The sequence below is a fragment of the Anabrus simplex genome, chromosome 1 (assembly GCF_040414725.1).
Source record: "Anabrus simplex isolate iqAnaSimp1 chromosome 1, ASM4041472v1, whole genome shotgun sequence".
Taxonomy (NCBI): domain Eukaryota; kingdom Metazoa; phylum Arthropoda; class Insecta; order Orthoptera; family Tettigoniidae; genus Anabrus; species Anabrus simplex.
This window is the reverse complement of record NC_090265.1, coordinates 1,190,445,455-1,190,465,677: the sequence shown is the minus strand read 5'-3', so window position 1 is coordinate 1,190,465,677 and position 20,223 is coordinate 1,190,445,455. Positions and strand designations below refer to the sequence as shown.

Below are 20,223 nucleotides of genomic sequence, written 5' to 3'. Positions count from 1 at the left end.
AATGGTTAGACTCAGTTGTTAGCGATATAAAGATTAATAAGACCACAGAGCTAGTTGCAAATAAAGGATTTTGGAGGCACATTGTTAATTCATGGATACTTGCAGACTGAACTCTGAAAGGCATAGACCTAACAGTTTAATATATATATATATATATATATATATATATATGTATGTATGTATGTATGTATGTATGTGTATATTTATGTACCGTATTTAAGCGAGTGTCCGCCTCTGTGGTGTAGTGGTTAGCGTGATTAGCTGCCACCCCCGGAGGCCCGGGTTCGATTCCCGGCTCTGCCACGAAATTTAAAAAGTGGTACGAGGGCTGGAACGGGGTCCACTCAGCCTCGGGAGGTCAACTGAGTAGAGGTGGGTTCGATTCCCACCTCAGCCATCCTAGAAGTGGTTTTCTGTGGTTTCCCACTTCTCCTCCAGGCGAATGCTGGGATGGTACCTAACTTAAGGCCCGGCCGCTTCCTTCCCTCTTCCTTGCCTATTCCTTCCAATCTTCCCATCCCTTCACAAGGCCCCTGTTCAGCATAGCAGGTGAGGCCGCCTGGGCGAGGTACTTGTCATTCTCCCCAGTTGTATCCCCGACCAAGTGTCTGAAGCTCCAGGACACTGCCCTTGAGGCGGTAGAAGTGGGATCCCTCGCTGAGTCCGAGGGAAAAGCCGAACCTGGAGGGTAAACAGATGATGATGATGATGATGATTTAAGCGAGTATAAGCCGCACCTAAATTTTGAGACAACATTTGTGGGGGGAAATAATTTCCTGAATTCCGTTGTAGACCCAAAGTACGTAGCTGCGTTCTGCGAAATGTGGCAATGTCGTACATTTCTTAGAGTTCAGGCACAGCTTTATGGTGGTGCAAGTACGGTGCCTAGTAGCATTCATTGTTTGCATGGCAGTTCACCGCTGTAAATTGAGGAACATGGGTCGTGTCAGAGTAAGTTACACTTCAAAATTTAAATTACAAGCGGCGTGTTACGCCGAAGAAAATGGTAATAGAGAAGCGGGAAGGAAGTTTGATACTTATGAAACGAACGTGCGGCGTTGGATTTCAAATTTTTGAAATGCCTGGGGAAACTACGGTCGACAAAGTAGATGAAAAACCGTTCAAGTTTGAACTGCAGGGGCAGAAAAACAGCGTGGTACTGTAATGTTGTGCATCAGTGCTAATAGGGACAAACTGCCGCATTTCGCAATTGTTAAGCGAAAGACACTGCCAAAGGAAAATTGCCCCCAGGGATGCAAGTGAGCGTGCAGGGAAATGGGTGGATGAACAAAGGTTTGTACATGGACTGGTTAAATAAGGTGTGGATTCGTCGTCCTGGTGTTCTGTTACGTCGACCATCCATGTTCGTGAGTAATAGCTTCAGTGGTCACTTGACAGGGAAAGTAAAAATGATGACGGGAATGCTGCAACCCCCAGATGTCTCCGTCAACCGGCCTTTTAAGGCACGTTTGAGGCATTTCGACCGTGAATGGAGGTGCAAATTCTAAGGAAATGACACCGAGCGGACGACTCAAGAAGCCTTCAATTTCTCAAACGTGTGAATGAATCCTGGATAAGTGGAAAATAATACCAGCAGAGCTGGTAGCCAAGAGCTTGAAAACCACGCCAATTTCCAACACAATGGACGGGGCCGACTACAACACAGTATGGGGCGCATCATCTAGCAGCGGCAGTGACAGTGATAAAGTGCCTAGTGATTACGAATAGGTACCTTAAACTATTTTAATCATATTTGGATGCAGTAGGTCGTAATGTTTTATATCAGTAAAGTGTTCTAAACTAAAGAGTGTTTACTGTATTTGTAGTAATAGAAGGACGGCCTATACACACGTAAATAATGTATGTATGTATGTATGTATGTATGTGTGTATACGGGTGAAGCGAAATTCGCGCACTCGGGCGTCGCAGTGCGGCTCCTTACATGCCAGCAATAAAAAAATGTCTCTCACAAAAGTTCGTCCTGCGAGTATATCAGGCAGAAAAAGGACGTTGAAGAGTGGCAATCTGGCAACACTGTAACCACATTTACGGTAACTACCTCTGTCAGAACTTGACAGTTGTGCTGTACAGTTGGTGCAATGGTAGAGTTTTGGGTTGGCATGCAGGAGGTCGAGGGTTCGATCCTAGGTTGAGGCGCATTTTTTTATTTCCTAATTTCCATCGGACATTACATACTGTAATACAGTAAGACACCGTACCGTAGGTCACATGCATCGTACATTTACAACATTTTGTAACGCTGAACACAACAAATACTTTGCTAGGCCTACTGGTAACGTAAGCCCTAACGAAATGTAATGGACCTGAACGAGGGCAAGAATAATAGTTGCTACTAATCTATGAGGTCCGCCTCTGTGGTGTAGTGGTTAGCGTGATTAGCTGCCACCCCCCGAAGGTCCGGGTTCGATTCCCGGCTCTGCCACGAAATTTGAAATGTGGTACGAGGGCTGGAACGGGGTCCACTCAGCCTCGGGAGGTCAGCTGAGTAGAGGTGGGTTCGATTCCCACCTCAGCCATCCTGGAAGTGGTTTTCCGTGGTTTCCCACTTCTCCTCCAGGCAAATGCTGGGATGGTACCTAACTTAAGGCCACGGCCGCTTCCTTCCCTATTCCTTGCCTGTCCCATCCAATCTTTCCATCCCTCCACAAGGCCCCTGTTCAGCATAGCAGGTGAGGCCGCCTGGGCGAGGTACTGGTCATTCTCCCCAGTTGTATCCCCTACCCAAAGTCTGAATCTCCAGGACACTGCCCTTGAGGCGGTAGAGGTGGGATCCCTCGCTGAGTCCGAGGGAAAAACCGACCCTGGAGGGTAAACAGATTACGAACGAACTAATCTATGAGACCATTGGTGGAGGGTACAAAGAAAACAGGCTTCGCATCTAGTATATGCAGTGGTGCGAATAAATTCACTCCCGCGACGTGGAAAGGACGTCTTTCAAAGCTGACCAATGAAAACAATTGTTCGTCCATTTCTACGATCGTAGTATGTAAGTGCAAATGGTTTTTAGAGGACCCGCTGCAATCGCTGTTGACGATTAAGTTGCCAGATACCATACCACCTGGACTAAATTTATGAAATTAGAAACCCAGGATCGACCCCTCGGCCTCCTGTATGCTAACCCACAACTGTATCCACTGCACCAACTGTAGAGGACGAAGAATGTGTGCTGACAGAGATAGTTACCCTACATGTGGTTACAGTGTTGCCAGATTGCCACTCTTCAACGCCCTTTTTCTGCCGGATATACTCGAAGGACGAACTTTTTTATTGCTGGCATGTGAGGAGTCGCGCTGTGACGCCCGAGTGCGCGAATTTCGCTTCGCCCTATGTGTCTATGTATGTATGTATGTATGTATGTATGTATGTATGTATGTATGTATGTATGTATGTATGTATGTATGTGCGTGTACTCAGCCCGAAGTCTGGTTGGATTCCCAACAGTTCCGCCCTCAGGTAAAGGGACGTGCTATGGAAATGCGTTTCCGTTCCTTTCCTCACAAAGCCAGAAAGTGTTGTTAAGCATCAAGCGTCCTAGAACACTGAAATGTACCTACAATGCAGCGATTGGGTGGATCAGGAATATCGGTATTAGCATAAGTCACTCAGTCAAAGCCAATGATTAGACTGAAGCAGATCAATGAAAGTAACATATTTGTTTCATTTGTACATTTGTACAGTAGGCACCGTGACTGTAAACACTATGTTACCAGAAATGGTTCCGGGCAAATATTTATCCTTAAGGTCATTCGGAAACTGTTCCAAGATCCAATGACTTGAAGCATTTTATCTGTCTTAAGTTATAGACAGGCCATGCCAACTTCTATGTGCATTCTACACATTTCCGAGAAATGTTGTTAATCGTGTCCTTGAGAATCACATCAAAGTGGTCTCAGTATCAGAGTAAGCAATAACTAAGGACCATTAATTATAATGTGCGAAGTATGGCCTTGTGAGTTGTCATAAATTTTCTTATCGCAGTCATTTGCTGGATGTTTAATTGTTTTTAATTAAACGTTGATAAACAACGGTTGACTGTCCTTCTGACTCATATCAATGCACGGACAGAAATGTTAAAGAGAAGATATCTACTGAAGCGGAGACGCTATGTTATGCTGAAGTGGAAAGGCGTCTCTAACGAAGACGACGCCGATCTCAACACAATGAACTCATATCTGTCTCGAAACCCCAGGCTTGCCAAAAAATAAGTCACTGTCCACGGTTGGAAAACTGAAATTAAGAACCACTTTCAGTTAGGGCTCTGCATGTGCTTACAATGGAGGACAGCATTTTTCTGAATACAGAAAGATCAGTGGTTTCTCAATTTTGCTCTGCGAAACATCAATTGGAAGAATAAAGAAATGAAAGTGACCAGGTCTTAAAATTGTGAATTTTACGTGACCGTGAACTGTGTGTTGGTAAATGTCTATGTTTGAGCTCCTAGAATGTGCTCTGAAGTTGTATTACTGCCGTTCTCTAATGGTTGTTGACAGGCTGATAGCTTCCGGTTGATCGATTTGACATCAGATTCTATGATAAAGGGGCATTTAAAAAATAAAAGTCACTATCTAAATTTTGGTGCAAATTAAAATTAAAATTTAAAGTTTTGTCAGATGAAGATAAAATCATCCTTTTGCCCTTTGCAAACACTTGTTTTTTGTGAATCAGGATTCAGGTGCTGAACATAATACAGATCCCGTTTCGATGCTCAGCCAGATATTTGGTTACTGCTAATTCCAAATTCAAGCAAAATATGGCTAGTTTATTCAAATCAAAATAGACTAATCCCTCATATTAGAATAGTTATTTTACGGTCTCAGGTAGCATTTTTGGTTTTGCATCTTTTAAAAAATGGTTGCAAATACCAGATCTATGAGAATGTATCATGGATTTACAATACTTGGATTTTGTTTCAAAATGTGCTGCCTTACTTTGCTTTATCAGTTTTGTAAATGTATTTATAGAAATGCGAGTGGAAAATCAAATTTTTGAATTAAACAAAGTATGTTTCTCATATCTAAAATAAAATTATTCAAATGTTAACGACTGCCACAGTGAAATAATAATCTCTATGACCTGGTGCCATGCCAGATGCGACCGTGCCGCATCCGACCCGTGCCACTGCGACCGTATAATCTGTAATCGTCCCGGATGCGACTGGTGTTGACAACCCAGTCTTAATTTAATAGGTTATGTCATTATCCAAGATAAGGTAAGCTAAATCAGAACAAGAAAAGGTTAGAAAATAGGCCATACATTTATAGCACTGCTTACCGGATTTGGAATGAAATTGTTCTTTGTTCTGTTCAAATAGCGAACTACTATAACCATAAACCGTGAACAACATTTAATTGTATACACTGAGTTAGTCGTCGGTAAGAATTAAAAAAAAATTAATGTCGTATGGCTTTCAGTGCCGGAGTGCCCGAGGATATGTCCGGTTCACCAGGTGCAGGTCTTTTGACTTTACTCCCGTAGGCGACCTGCGCGTCTTGATGAGAATAAAATGATGATGAAGACGACACATACACCCAGCGCCCGTGTCTGCGGAATTAACCAATGTTGATTAAAATCTCCGAACCTGCCGGGAATCGAACCGCGGACCTCTGTGACTAAAGGCCATCACGCTAACAATTTAGCCATGGAGCTGGAGTCGTCGGTAAATACAGCCGATATAAATCTTTACGGAGAACAATCCCAACGACTGCCTGAATGGTTTATAAATAATAATTAATGAGTGCATTTCTATGACGAAAGTTCAAATAAAACATGAATACATTACATCACACACACAAAGGTAATAACTAAAACCAAATCAAGAACTCGTCATTGAAAACTAAATCAGTGTAATGTATAGTTTGGAATGCCATAAATAGAAATATTCCTCCTAAGAGAAAACATAAATGGGTCATAAATAGGGCAAGAGATATTTTCAGGTCAAAACCCTAAACATGCAGGGGGGAAATGTACAATCAGGTAATTATATACTGAATATTACAATAACACAAGATCAGTTATATTTTAACGAAGATTATGTTTGTAAATAATAATAATAATAATAATAATAATAATAATAATAATAATAATAATAATGATAATAATAATAATAATAATAATAATAATAATAATAATAATAATAATAATAATAATAATAATAATAATAATAATCTTATTGGCTTTACATCCCACTAACTAATTTTACGGTTTCCGGAGACGCCGAGATGCTAGAATTTAGTCCCGCATGAGTTATTTTACGTGCCAGTAAATCTACTGACACGAGACTGACGTATTTGACCACCTTCAAATACCACCGGACTGAGCCAGAATCGAACCTGTCAAGTTGGGATTTTACAGTTACCGTATCTATAAACGCAGTTCTTGGGGATCATGAAGTTCAGTCCCTGGATTTTCGGGAAACAAAAATGACAGAGCAGCATCTTCCTAAGTTGCTTTTGAAGAAAATACTGCGGGAAACTGGTAGTTTTTTACAACACGAAATATGGTGATGCGTTTACGTTTTATCTTACAACATGCTCATATATAGAGCTATGTTTCCAGGTCTGGGAGAAGTTACCAACCAGGTTATCTCAGTGCGTTACGGCACTGCCTGTTACGGCTATTTAGGGAGATGGCTGGGTCTGAATTCCCCGTTGGCCATTCTCGAAAATGCCTTTTTATGGTTTCCCATTGTCATTTCCAGCCAAATGCCGGGATGGCACCTTTCGCATGGCCACGGCCACTTCCTTCCCATTCCTAGCCCGTACAATTACAATTACACCCACAGACAACACCCTCACACAGTAGTACATGTAGCTCACTCTCATGGGGTGTACCGGAAAAAGGAGCTACAGATCTGGCGAGAGGAACGTGTCCTCGGACACTCCCAGCACTAAAAGTCAATGCACTAAAAAATGACATTAAACGTTCTAGGTAATCATAGGAAATGGTAGCAATTATTCAGATACTTTGAAGTTTCGTGAGATCATTACATAATCCAACCACATTCCAGTATGTACAGCATGGAAAGTAACTGATGCACCAAATTAACGCAGTAGATCTTGGAGAGGGTATGTAGCTTACACCGTTACGCACAGACTTGGGAGAAAGGAGACGAGCTTCTCTACTAAGCGGTGTGTTCGGAGCTGTCAGTGGAGAATTGGCGTGGACTGACATCAGTAGACGAATATGTCTGAGTGGTGCTTTTAAAAGTAGGAAAGATCACAGTATGAAGATGAAGTTGGAATTCAAGAGGACAAATTGAAGCAAATAAGAAAGGGAGTTACGGATGTGATTAATTTCTTTCTTTTTTCTTTTCTTTTCTTTTCTTTTCTTTCTTTCTTTCTTTCTTTCTCTCTCTCTTTCTATCCTTCTTTCTTAATCCGTTTGTCCTTCAGGGTTAGCTTTTCCCTCGGACTCAGCGAGGGATCCCACCTCTACCACCTAAAGGGCAGTGTCTTGGAGCGTGGGACTTTGGGTCGGATTGTGAAATTGGGAAGGAGGACCAGTACCTCGCCCAGGCGGCCTCACTTGCTACGCTGATCAGGAGCCTTATGAGGCGATGGGAAGATTGGACGAAGGAAGGAAGGAAGGAAGGAAGGAAGGAAGGAAGGAAGGAAGGAAGGAAGGAAGGAAGCGACCACGGCCTTAAGTTAGGTACCATCCCGGAATAATAATAATGTTAATTATTATTACTATTATTATTCCTAGTTATAATGATACATTATTATTATTTCATAGTGAACCATATTGGTCATAGGCCAAGAGTCATTATTTGAGCCTGAGATATCAAGTACATTTTTGACCACCGTAGAAGTATCTTGGAGGTCCTTGTATTCTAATATATTGCCTGGGAGCGGTGGAGTGTGTGCAGTGCTCGTGGGAATGGAGCAGCTAAATAATTAGGAAATCTCTGGAATCTCATAAGACAAATTTATTACCCCAAGCCAAGCGCGTTAATTTAGAAGCAGGACGCTAAACACTCGACAAAGGTAGCGTGCCAACTAAGATTTGAAGCGAAAGGGAAATTAATTTATATCTTAGAGCACAGAAGAAATGCATTTAATCTGAGAAGAATATTGCAACCTCCATAAATTGAGCAAAATTTTGATATGCGACTTGAGTATAAGTATAAGTGCATATGCGAGAATAATACTTAGCGCGCTTCCTGCAAGGAGTCCGCCGGAGGGAGAATCTCGGGGAGAAATCATAAGCGTAGGCACGCGAGACGTGTTATAAATATGCAGCGGTAGAGCGCTGGAGCTCACTCTTTTACTGTCTTGCTAGTATGACGGCGTGATACGACTCCAGGAGGACATCGTGAATCAGATCTGAGCTGCGAGCTGTTAACATCCAGTACTATCTACTTGGAAATAGAAGTAAGTAAATAATCTGCATAATCAAGCTGAATTTTTCAGGCTACATGTATTTACCTGCCTAGTATGATAATGTACTGCCTATGACTCCACTGTCTCGCTTGTAGTTTCAAATAACTTTGAGGGCCAAGTATTAGGAACGAGGTTCGTAATCTTATTATAGCTCAGATGATTTCTGGCAGTTTGGAAAAACATCTCTGTGATAGAAAGACTGAATCTCGGCACCATATTGGTGTAGTTGACTTAGCTCTAAAGGGAGCTTTAAAACGTGTGAAAGGGGCGTGAGTGGAGACTGACATTGTAGCAGAACTCTCGGTAACTTATGTCTCTTTACAGTTTCCCTTCACGGATACAACGTGAGAAACATCGCAGAGAACGAGAGAGAAGAACAGCAAGCTGTAGCAACGGAGCAGCTGTCAAGACAATCGAGCATCGACGCGGGGACCCCAGGAAAGCGAAGCTCACCACAATACCGGAAGAGACACCGGGCCACCTTCACGGAAGCTGTCGAAGAATCATTTACCAGCCAGCATGAATCCAGTAATCCACATAACTTTGCAGCTGGCAGTGTCATCTGTCAACATGAGCTAAGCTCCAGGGTTCCATAGAGAGCTGCCTCACAATGTCATCGGTACTCCCAGGTCAGACAGATCCAATTAATTATAAGCATGGGCTAGATTAAAATTTGAATTCAAGGTGGCGTCAGCCACGACAGTTACTCTCCAAGGTAAATTAAGATTTGTATAGGATAGGTATGCACAGACCCCGAACTCAGGGCTGTAGAATAAGTAGTAAATTTTATATTTTCCCCATGTATATAGTTTGTTTCTTTTCGTGACATCTTTTACGCCTTGGTTACGTTAACTAGATCTTTTAGCCAGACACGGGAGTTACAGAAGCAGAGGATTTTTTATTTCATTGGTTATTGTACGTAAGTTTTCCAAACTGGAGACTGATTCATTGACTTGCACAGGTTAGCATGGCTGGAGGTGTTAGACATCGTGCTAGTGCATCAGGTGCACTGAATGGATAGCTAATCGCGCATATGTACGTTATGTGACTGAGTGCTGTTGAGTAATGTATAATTATTGTAGTGCCAGGGAATTGAACCCAGGTGTCATGATGGTGAAGCCCTGTAGAGGCAGTATATGAGAGAATAAGATTTGTGTCTAAGCCATACGAAGGCAGATATGATGTGATGATGTAATTTCGGCACTAAAAGGTTAGATGTATGTGAGAGTAGACGGAAACTTGATGTACGGAGTAGGAACCCCCGGTAGTTGAACAGCTGTGCGCATCAGAAAGGGTGGCACGGCGAATACTCCACCATGTGATTTGTGAAAGGCCAGGCAGTCGAGTTTGACGTCACTGGCAAGGAGATATTATCTCGCTGTCTGAGTGTTTGTTTTGGTTTTAAGTGGTCTTAGGGGGAGACGCCCTTGGCGTATGGCCTTGACTATGGCTGCCTGTTAAGACCGCAGTTCGTTTGTTTGGTTTTTTAATTCTGTCTTCTTAATCTCGCCACATGTTCATTTTGCCACGTATTAATGGAGCGGTGATATCTATGGTTTTTATTGATAAGTGTGTGTACCTTAGTTATGTTGGACTGTGAGCTTTCATCCAGTCCAGGGCTTGTACAGTAAAGCTTTGATTATGGGGGAATAAGGGTTCGAGGTCCTGTGATGCAACGTTTTTACGCATGGGAGATTGCTTTTGATTTTTCTCTTTTTGCCCAGGTAGTTCTCTTATCTTCCTATCTCGACTTATTCTGTTGTTCCACCCTTGTTCCAGCCCGGCAGACCGATGATTTTGTGACATGGAAGTCCCCGGCGATATCATATTGGGAATATATCAGATGTTCAAACGCTTTGTATATTCTTTTGGATTTAATTTTTTTTTGTAATAAATTCATCATGTTATTTTATGAATGCAGCTTTGTTTCTCGTGTTTTTCATTTTTAATTTAGATTATTCTTACCTGCTATGTCACATATCCCGTTGTTTTATCGTAATTTCGCCCGATGTTTTCCCCTGTACCCCTGAGATGTGCGTGACTGAGTTGCTGTGTTGCAGTTTGTGGATATGTATTACAGGTAAGACTATGTGCACAAGCTCACGCCTGTGAGAGTTTTGTTCACTGCAGTGCTCTTGGTTCGAGACCGGTGTTTGCCTGGCCGGAACCACAGGGCCCTGTAGGGCACAATAGAAAGCATAAGTTACAGTTTCTTTCTATAAAAGTAAAGTCTTCTGTTTCAATTACATCAATAGGTAATATTTTATTTTACAACCAACCAACCAACCAACCAACCAACCAACCAACCAACCAACCAACCAACCAACCAACCAACCAACCAACCAACCAACCAACCAACCAACCAACCAACCAACCAACCAACCAACCAACCAACCAACCAACCAACCAACCAACCAACCAACCAACCAACCAACCAACCAACCAACCAACCAACCAACCAACCAACCAACCAACCAACCAACCAACCAACCAACCAACCAACCAACCAACCAACCAACCAACCAACCAACCAACCAACCAACCAACCAACCAACCAACCAACCAACCAACCAACCAACCAACCAACCAACCAACCAACCAACCAACCAACCAACCAACCAACCAACCAACCAACCAACCAACCAACCAACCAACCAACCAACCAACCAACCAACCAACCAACCAACCAACCAACCAACCAACCAACCAACCAACCAACCAACCAACCAACCAACCAACCAACCAACCAACCAACCAACCAACCAACCAACCAACCAACCAACCAACCAACCAACCAACCAACCAACCAACCAACCAACCAACCAACCAACCAACCAACCAACCAACCAACCAACCAACCAACCAACCAACCAACCAACCAACCAACCAACCAACCAACCAACCAACCAACCAACCAACCAACCAACCAACCAACCAACCAACCAACCAACCAACCAACCAACCAACCAACCAACCAACCAACCAACCAACCAACCAACCAACCAACCAACCAACCAACCAACCAACCAACCAACCAACCAACCAACCAACCAACCAACCAACCAACCAACCAACCAACCAACCAACCAACCAACCAACCAACCAACCAACCAACCAACCAACCAACCAACCAACCAACCAACCAACCAACCAACCAACCAACCAACCAACCAACCAACCAACCAACCAACCAACCAACCAACCAACCAACCAACCAACCAACCAACCAACCAACCAACCAACCAACCAACCAACCAACCAACCAACCAACCAACCAACCAACCAACCAACCAACCAACCAACCAACCAACCAACCAACCAACCAACCAACCAACCAACCAACCAACCAACCAACCAACCAACCAACCAACCAACCAACCAACCAACCAACCAACCAACCAACCAACCAACCAACCAACCAACCAACCAACCAACCAACCAACCAACCAACCAACCAACCAACCAACCAACCAACCAACCAACCAACCAACCAACCAACCAACCAACCAACCAACCAACCAACCAACCAACCAACCAACCAACCAACCAACCAACCAACCAACCAACCAACCAACCAACCAACCAACCAACCAACCAACCAACCAACCAACCAACCAACCAACCAACCAACCAACCAACCAACCAACCAACCAACCAACCAACCAACCAACCAACCAACCAACCAACCAACCAACCAACCAACCAACCAACCAACCAACCAACCAACCAACCAACCAACCAACCAACCAACCAACCAACCAACCAACCAACCAACCAACCAACCAACCAACCAACCAACCAACCAACCAACCAACCAACCAACCAACCAACCAACCAACCAACCAACCAACCAACCAACCAACCAACCAACCAACCAACCAACCGTTAATCAAAAAACATTTTTAATTTTAAAATTCACATTACGATATTGGGGTAAGACCGAATGCATTAAATGAATGTTTTTATTGCAAATTCAAAACTTTTTTTGTGTGGTCGTAGTAGCGCAAGCATACCTTTATAGTTGGCACAGCTCAATGAATATCACCTATATAAATATATAAATGTCGGTATGGTTGACTTGGCTCACAGAATGTGGTATCGCTATTCAACCATAACCTGTTAATGCAATTCATTGTTCTGCCTTTCTGTTCCAGGTCACAGTGAGAGTATCAGGCGCCAGAATAATGCCATTTTCTTATTTCCGGCACGCCAAGTGATGCATGACCCGTCAGCAGAACATGGCTGTGAAACGGCTGCTGTTAATGAGTGGGTTTAAGCCAGGCGTGGCTGTTGACAGTTTTACACTCTGATCCCAGATCCAAACATATTACAATTTTTCTATATAGTCAGGGGCGTAACTAACGGGTCCACACCGAGCTCGATAGCTGCAGTCGCTAAAGTGCGGCCAGCATCCAGTAATCGGGAGATAGTGGGTTCGAACCCCACTGTCGGCAGCCCTGAAGATGGTTTTCCGTGGTTTCCTATTTTCACACCAGGCAAATGCTGGGGCTGTACCTTAATTAAGGCCACGGCCGATTCCTTCCCACTCCTAGGCCTTTCCTATCCCACCGTCGCCAAAGACCTATCTGTGTCGGTGCGACGCAAAGCAAATAGCAAAAACAAAAAACAAAAAAAAACAAAAAAAAACGAGCCCACAGTGCTCGTCGTGCGGGGGACCACGGGCTCACGGGGCCCACTAAGCCATTCCATTGTACAGTATACCTGAATACGTAATTTCGTCTATATTTGAAATGTAACCAGCGAGCGTATTCTGTGCCAAATTAAATTATGCAATGCAGTTTTTTGCATTGATGTAACATCTAAACATCTACTTTGTGATGTGATTCACGTTGCACATAACGGTGCCGTTCTCTATTAGAACTTCCCGTGTACTGATGCGACACAGAGTTGGGGCAGTTTAGTGAATCCTCGAACTGTGTACTAACTGGGCAGTTGGGCGCGGTGAACCTGATTGTCAGTTAGTGTTGCCAGCTCTCCCGAGGTACTTCCCTGCATTCACTGTACGCTTCGATTACAGTTCTGCTGAACTCGAAACACACGCTTGATTGCATTCATTCATTCATTCATTCATTCATTCATTCATTCATTCATTCATTCATTCAAAGAGGAATCCCCGACCCGCATTTAGAATCATACCAGGATGGTATTTTACAGTCAGTTGTTGTCAGTTCAGTTGGTGACTGGGTAACTGTGCATTATGTTTATACCGGTAAATCAAAGTAATTAAGCTGTTTCCAAACACGCAAGAAAGAACGCGAAAATAAAGAATCTTGTAACATGTCGCAAAAAAAAAAAAATGGATAATTTCTTTAAAAGTGTAGGTGAAGATTCCTTGCCAGTTTCCAGTAGCAATTGTGTAACGCCATATGATAAATCCGTGCCTGGCGTGTCGATTGAAAATTTAAGTGAAAATGCAGCGTAAAAGTCATGCGAATGTAATATTTGTGTTAGTGATATTTCAGCCCAGAGTGATTCTGAAATTTGTTTTAGTGTCATATCGCAACAAGAGAGTGAGTGCGAAAAGTATAATTGTTACTCATCGAGGCCGGTACAGTGGTAAGTTAGATAAAGATGTGAACCTTTCAACTGTAAAAGAGCTGGACGAACTTCTGATAGTAGAGAAAATTGTATCCCTGATATGTGTACGGTGTTGCAACTTTATCTTACTAGCAGTCACAACAACATTCGCCGAGCGATCATTCAACAAACTAAAATGTATAAACGCATTTCATTGGCTTTACTCTCCATTGAAAGTTACGAAGGCAGTAATATTAATGTGGAAAGTGTGGTTAATGAGTTTCTGTCAACGACTCAACGATGCTTCGGGAAATTTTAATGGATGCCAGTTCTGGTGGGTTTCAATTAATTATAATATATATTTGGTATGAAAGGCAGGAAGCAGGTAGGAACCCTTTTCGGAGGTAGCCCTGCCCAGGGAGTGACGCCCCTGCCTATGTGAGTCCCAGAGCACACTGACCCAGTGTGTAGCATCTGGTAAGGATCTCATCTCAGGGTTACGAGTGAAAACCTCAACGGCATCTACAGCGGAGAAGGTGGACTTCAATACGGCAGAGATGGCGGAAGAGGTAGCCCTGTACTCAGGGATTAGTAAGAGTACCGATTTCTATTAGATAACGTCTGTTCCCCATGTTAGGGGCGGCTATCGAAGGCGTCTGTACTCCAGGTTAGGGGCGGCCTCGTTTAATACTGGCAGTAGGTATAAAATGCCCTCAACGACAGGCTAAGCGACCAGCCGGTTGATGTCTTCTCGAAATTCGTAACATGCTAGGGCGTTCCCGCAAAGCGACGTGCGCCACTTGAGCCCGAGTGACGTGAGAAATGTGCAAGGGTTACCTTCCCATGGACGGGGTAGGTTAAAGAAGTTAGTCCGACAAGAGCAATTAAAAGTAAGATTTGCTACACTGAATATGGAACGTTGGCTGGCCGACATCGTGAGCTAGCAGAAATGTTGAAGAACAGACATGTTGATATTGTCTGCATACAGAAGACCAAGTGGAGAGTTTCCAAAGCGAAATAAATTGGAGATGGCTATAAACTCATCTATCATGGCACCAGCACAACATCGAATGGTGTGACACTAGTGGTTGGCCTACGCTACCGCAACAACATCACAAGGTCATCAGAGTGTAGGATAGGCTCATGTCTGTCAAGATTGACTTAGCATCAATGACTACCCATATCATATCTTGCCATGCACGGAATATGAGAAGGATGAGTTCTAGAACAGTCTTGATGCCCATTTTGGAACAATTCCTCCAGATGAGTTCATTTTCCTTGGGGGAGACTTAAATGGACATGCCGGATCCTAACGGGATGGATATGAGCGATGACATGGAGGATATGGTTTTGGCACGCAACACGATGAGGGATGTCGTATACTTGATTGTGCAGAGGCTCATGACCTAGTTGTGACCAACACATATTTCAATAAAAGCATAACACATCTAGGTACATATACCAGTGAAGGTCATGCTCAGACTGATTACTGGATGGGTCAACAAAAATATCTGAAGATGGTAATGGATACCAAAGTGATCCCATATAACAGTATTGCCCCTCAACACCGCTTGCTTATTCCGGATATTCTGAAAATTAGCAAACATCTTAAGACACTTAAAACTGCACCTCAGCGTATCAAGTGTTGGACAATGAATGCCACAAGAACGAAATGAAGACACCTTTAACCAACTTCTCAGTGAAGTCAGTTGAGGACATGTGTGAAGATGCTGCAAAACAGATACATCAGGCAGCAACAGTAACTCTGGGAAAAACAAAACGCGGGAAAAAATACATTGAGAAAAACAGACCTGGTGGTGGGATGATTAAGTCCAACAAACTACCAAGGAGAAAAAGGTAGCCTTTAAGGCTTGGTGGATGACACGCCTGGATACTGACCTTCAGAGATAAAAAGTGCTGAAATCAGCAGCGAAAAGAGCAGTGGATGCTGCAAAAGATCATTGTTTCCAGGATCCGTACCACCAGCTTGACACACCAGCAGGAGAAAATAACGTTTATCGCATTGCGAAGTCCCGTAACCGTTCAACTCAGGACATTGGATATGTCATGCATATCAAGGAAGCTGACAAAAAATTACGACATGACCAACAAGCTGTCCTTCAGCGATGGTCAGACAATTTTGCAGATATCAGCAACAAGGAATCTGATCAGCCACAGATTGCAAGTTCTGATCCCGTCTATGGACCCGTGCCTTTGATTATGACAGATGAAGTAATGATTGACATAAAGAAGACTATGAATGGAAAAGAAACTGGCCCAGATGACATATCAGGAGAAATCTGAAAAATGCTTGGCAAGCCCGCTACAGAATTCCTTGGCACACTCTTCAACCAGATCATCATCGAGAACAAACTTCCCCGTGCGTGGACATCTAGCACGACAATTCCAATCTGGAAGGGTAATGGAGACGTGAGCGATTGCTCAACATACCACCCTATTCGACTCCTCTGCCATACACTGAAGATATTCGAACGAGTGCTGACAGCAGGCTCAGAAACAGGCTCAGAAACATTGTCAGAGTAGCATCCAACCAGTGTGGATTGTTGAGGGCTGCAGCACCATGGATGCCATCCATGCCACACGTCTATTTATGGAAAAACATAGGGAGAAGTAGAAGAGTGTTCACGTGGCATTTCTGGACTTAAAAAAAAGCATTCGACCGAGTCCCACATGACCTCATCTGGTGAGCTCTTCGTAGTCATGAACTCCCGGAAGCCTATGTAAGTACAACTTATATATCACAATACAGTTAGTGTGCTCCGGACTCTAGCTGGAATCTCCCCGCCTTTTTATATCACCGTGGGTGTAAATCAAGGCTCAGCTCTACCACCATTGTTATTCATCCTCTGCTTGGTTAGAGCAACGGCTGACATACAGTCATCGCATCCCTGAACCTTTCTCTATGCGGATGATGTGGTACTTGCCCAACGAACACGCCTTGTACTCCAACGCCAGACACAAACTTGGAGCGACAAATTGGCTGAGAATGGTCTGCGCCTCAACACCCAGAAAAATGAATACCTAGAATGTGACCCCCAAACTAGTGGGACTATAAGGATCAATAATCAAGACTTGCAGAAAACCGTGCATTCTAAATACCTAGGGTCAGTTGTCACTTCGAACTGTGATACCCGAGTGTGGGTAAATGCAGCTTGGCTCAAGTGGAGACAAGTCACCAGAGTCCTCTTCGATAAAAAGATGCCTCACCATCTAAAGGCAAAAATTTACAAGACCGTGGTACGCCCAGCAGCTATTTATAGGGGAGAATGTCGTTCAATGGCAAAAAGCATGAGCAGACTCTTCATACAGTGGAAATGGAATGGACTCTTGGAGCGACTCGATGTGACCACATAAGATACGCAGATGTTCGTCAAAGGCTTGGCGTCGCTCCAATTGTGGAGAAAGTGAGGGAAGCGTGTTTCCCCTGGAACGGTCACGTTATGAGAAGGCAGGACGGCTCAGTTACTAAACCAGCTCTCCAAGTTGATCCGGTAAGAATACGACAACGTGGAAGGCCTTTAAAGTGGTTGGCTGATAATATCAAGGCCGATATGCACGGCGTTGGTTTAAAACCTGAAGATGTGAGCAATAGGACGAATTGGAGGAGATGTAGCAAAACATCGGACCCCATACTTTGGGATAAACGCTAGGAAAGAGAGAGATATGTCTGGTATAAAAGAATGCCCTTCGAGCTGAGCAGCGGTCGCTTGGTAGGCCATGGACATTCAGGACTGTTGGCGATGGGGTATGGTTGTAAGGATGCAGTGATTAACGTAGGAAGCATAATTCTCGCAGAATTTGAGGAATTTAAGGAGAGGGTTCCAAAATATTATGTTGCAGGTGTTCCCGCCCTTTCTTAGTTACGCTACTATATACTGTCTCCTTCCTAGCGTTTTACTTGCAACAGTGTAGGGTTCGCTACGTAGCACGCCGTTCTGACAACCACGATCTTCAAGTCTTCCTTCAGACGATGAAGCTATCGTTTCTTGGGACAACCGCGTTGTCGATTTCTTCCTGGGTTGTACTGTACAACAGTCTTAGTAATTGATTGATCGGCTCTTCTCATGACATGTCCATACCATTTGAGGCAAGCTTCTCGCATCTTGCCCGAAATTGGTGCAATTCCTATCCGTTGTCTGATATGGCCATTTCTGATGTGGTCGAGTTTCGTATGTCCTAACGATCAACGGACCATTTCGATTCCATGGAGTGATTGCTCATTCCTTACTGACAAGGAGAGGCTATGATTCATGGGTGACCGATTCGATCCATCTTGGGTACACGTGTAGGGTGTGACCAGGAGTATAACAGGCTGCGGATAGTAAGACACAATTCTCAGCAATGCCATGGATTCCACGGAGTGGTTGCTCATTCCTTACTGACAAGGAGAGGCTATGGTTCATGGGTGACCGATTCGTCCACCTTTGGTACACGTGTAGGGCATGACCAGGAGTATAACAGGTGCGGATAGTAAGGCAGCATTCTCAGCAATGCCATGGAATTGAAATGCTCCGTTGATCGTTAGGGCATACGAAACTCGACCACGTCAGAAATGGCCGTATCAGACAACGGATGCGAATTGCACCAGTTTCGAGCAAGATGCGAGAAGCTCGCCTCAAATGGTATGGACATGTCATGAGAGGAGCCGATCGATCAGAGATTTGAAGAAAGGATAGAATGCTGAAATGATCGCTTGAGTGAAAACTGTCTGCGGCTCAACATTTTAAAGGAGGACTACTTTTAATGTTACGCACAAACGGATAGCACCATTAAGGTTAACGATCCAGATCTCGTTAAAACAAACCAATGTAAATACCTCGGTCCCTACATCAGTTCGGACTGCGAAACGATTCTTGATGCCCGAACACCAGTAAACTTTGAAATGGCGGCAAGTCACCGGATTTCTTTGTGACAAGAAAATACCCGATTATCTCAAGGAGGAAATGTATAAATTCGTGGTTAGAATAGAGAATGGCTGCCCAGTTGTACTTTCCCTTAAAACAATCACCACCACCACCATCATAGTCAGCCCTGTTGCACTCTATGGTTCAGAATGCAGGCCAGCCTCACGAGGGGAGGCTATGACGAATGGGTAACCGATTCGTGGCTGTTTACCCGTAAGAAACACGTCGACAGCATATAAGATCGTCCATTGATGAATTGTTTGTATGTCTGAAGTTACAATGTCCATGCAAAGGAATGAAAACCAGAGGCGAAAGTGCAGATCCTTGGTGGACCCCAGCACTAGTTAGAAATGACGGCGAAGTTCCTGCAGGACAGCGAAACGTACTTGTGACATCGTGGTACAGAATTTGGATCCGTGGGACATAGACTTCTGGGACTTCATGTGCTCGGAGTTCCTTCTAGGTAAGTTCATGTGGCACCCTAAGAAAGATTTCTCCATGTCCAGAAAGGTCAGACGTAAAGGTTTGGTCGTCTCTCTGTGTTTCTCTGCATAAATAATAATAATAATAATAATAATAATAATAATAATAATAATAACCCGTGTGGGGATTTACCGGTTACCTCCATCGGGCGCGTCCCATTGGAATTGGGGAAGCTCGCTGGCTCTGCCGCCAGCAGAGTCAGAGGGTAGTAGAGAAATAAAATACCACCGTGAAAAAAAACTGGTCCCTTGCCAGGGTTACGGCGAAGACTGGTAAATGACCAGAAGCCAGAAAACATCTTGAGGCAACCTCTAGGGCTAACAACCCTAGTTGTAATAGGATGGGTACCCGTCCAAAGCAAAGTCAAGTCAAAAAGCATGATGGCACAACATTTCAAGAAACATACCCCAGGGGGTAAATCTTCAGATAAATCCCTCGTCGTGAACGCCACGGCGCACGAGTCTCGTTCGGATTCTGGGGGAGACTCGACATCATGCAAGAGACGAGTCGGAGCGTCTCGGCGTACCCCGAAGAGTCAAAAACTCAGGCCAAAATCTAAAACCTATCTAGCAACTTTCAACATAAATTCACTTACACAAACTGGCAAGCTGAAAACCCTCACCAAAGCTCTTCACGAAAATCAGATATCCATAATGGCCCTACAGGAAACAAGGTACCCAGATGAAGAGATTTTTGAAACCGAAGGCTACCGATTTTTCAAGAGCAAAGCGCAAAGAGGAATCCTCAATGGAGCTGTGATGCTTGGAACCGCGTTTGCTGTTAGAACCAAGATCCTTAAATCGGTTGCAAATTTCGAACCTGTGAATGACAGATTGTCTATACTCACAATTAAATGCGCGAACAAAACCTACGCC

At 43.8% G+C, this 20,223-nt stretch overlaps 1 long non-coding RNA gene across 1 annotated transcript; it reads left to right on the top strand.

Moving 5' to 3' along the window:
* The first annotated feature begins 8,268 nt into the window (after window positions 1–8,268).
* LOC137501531 (uncharacterized) lies at window positions 8,269–10,314 on the top strand. Its single transcript, XR_011018600.1, has 2 exons — window positions 8,269–8,393; window positions 8,727–10,314. It is a non-coding gene; the product is annotated as an uncharacterized lncRNA (long non-coding RNA).
* The last annotated feature ends 9,909 nt before the right edge of the window (window positions 10,315–20,223 follow it).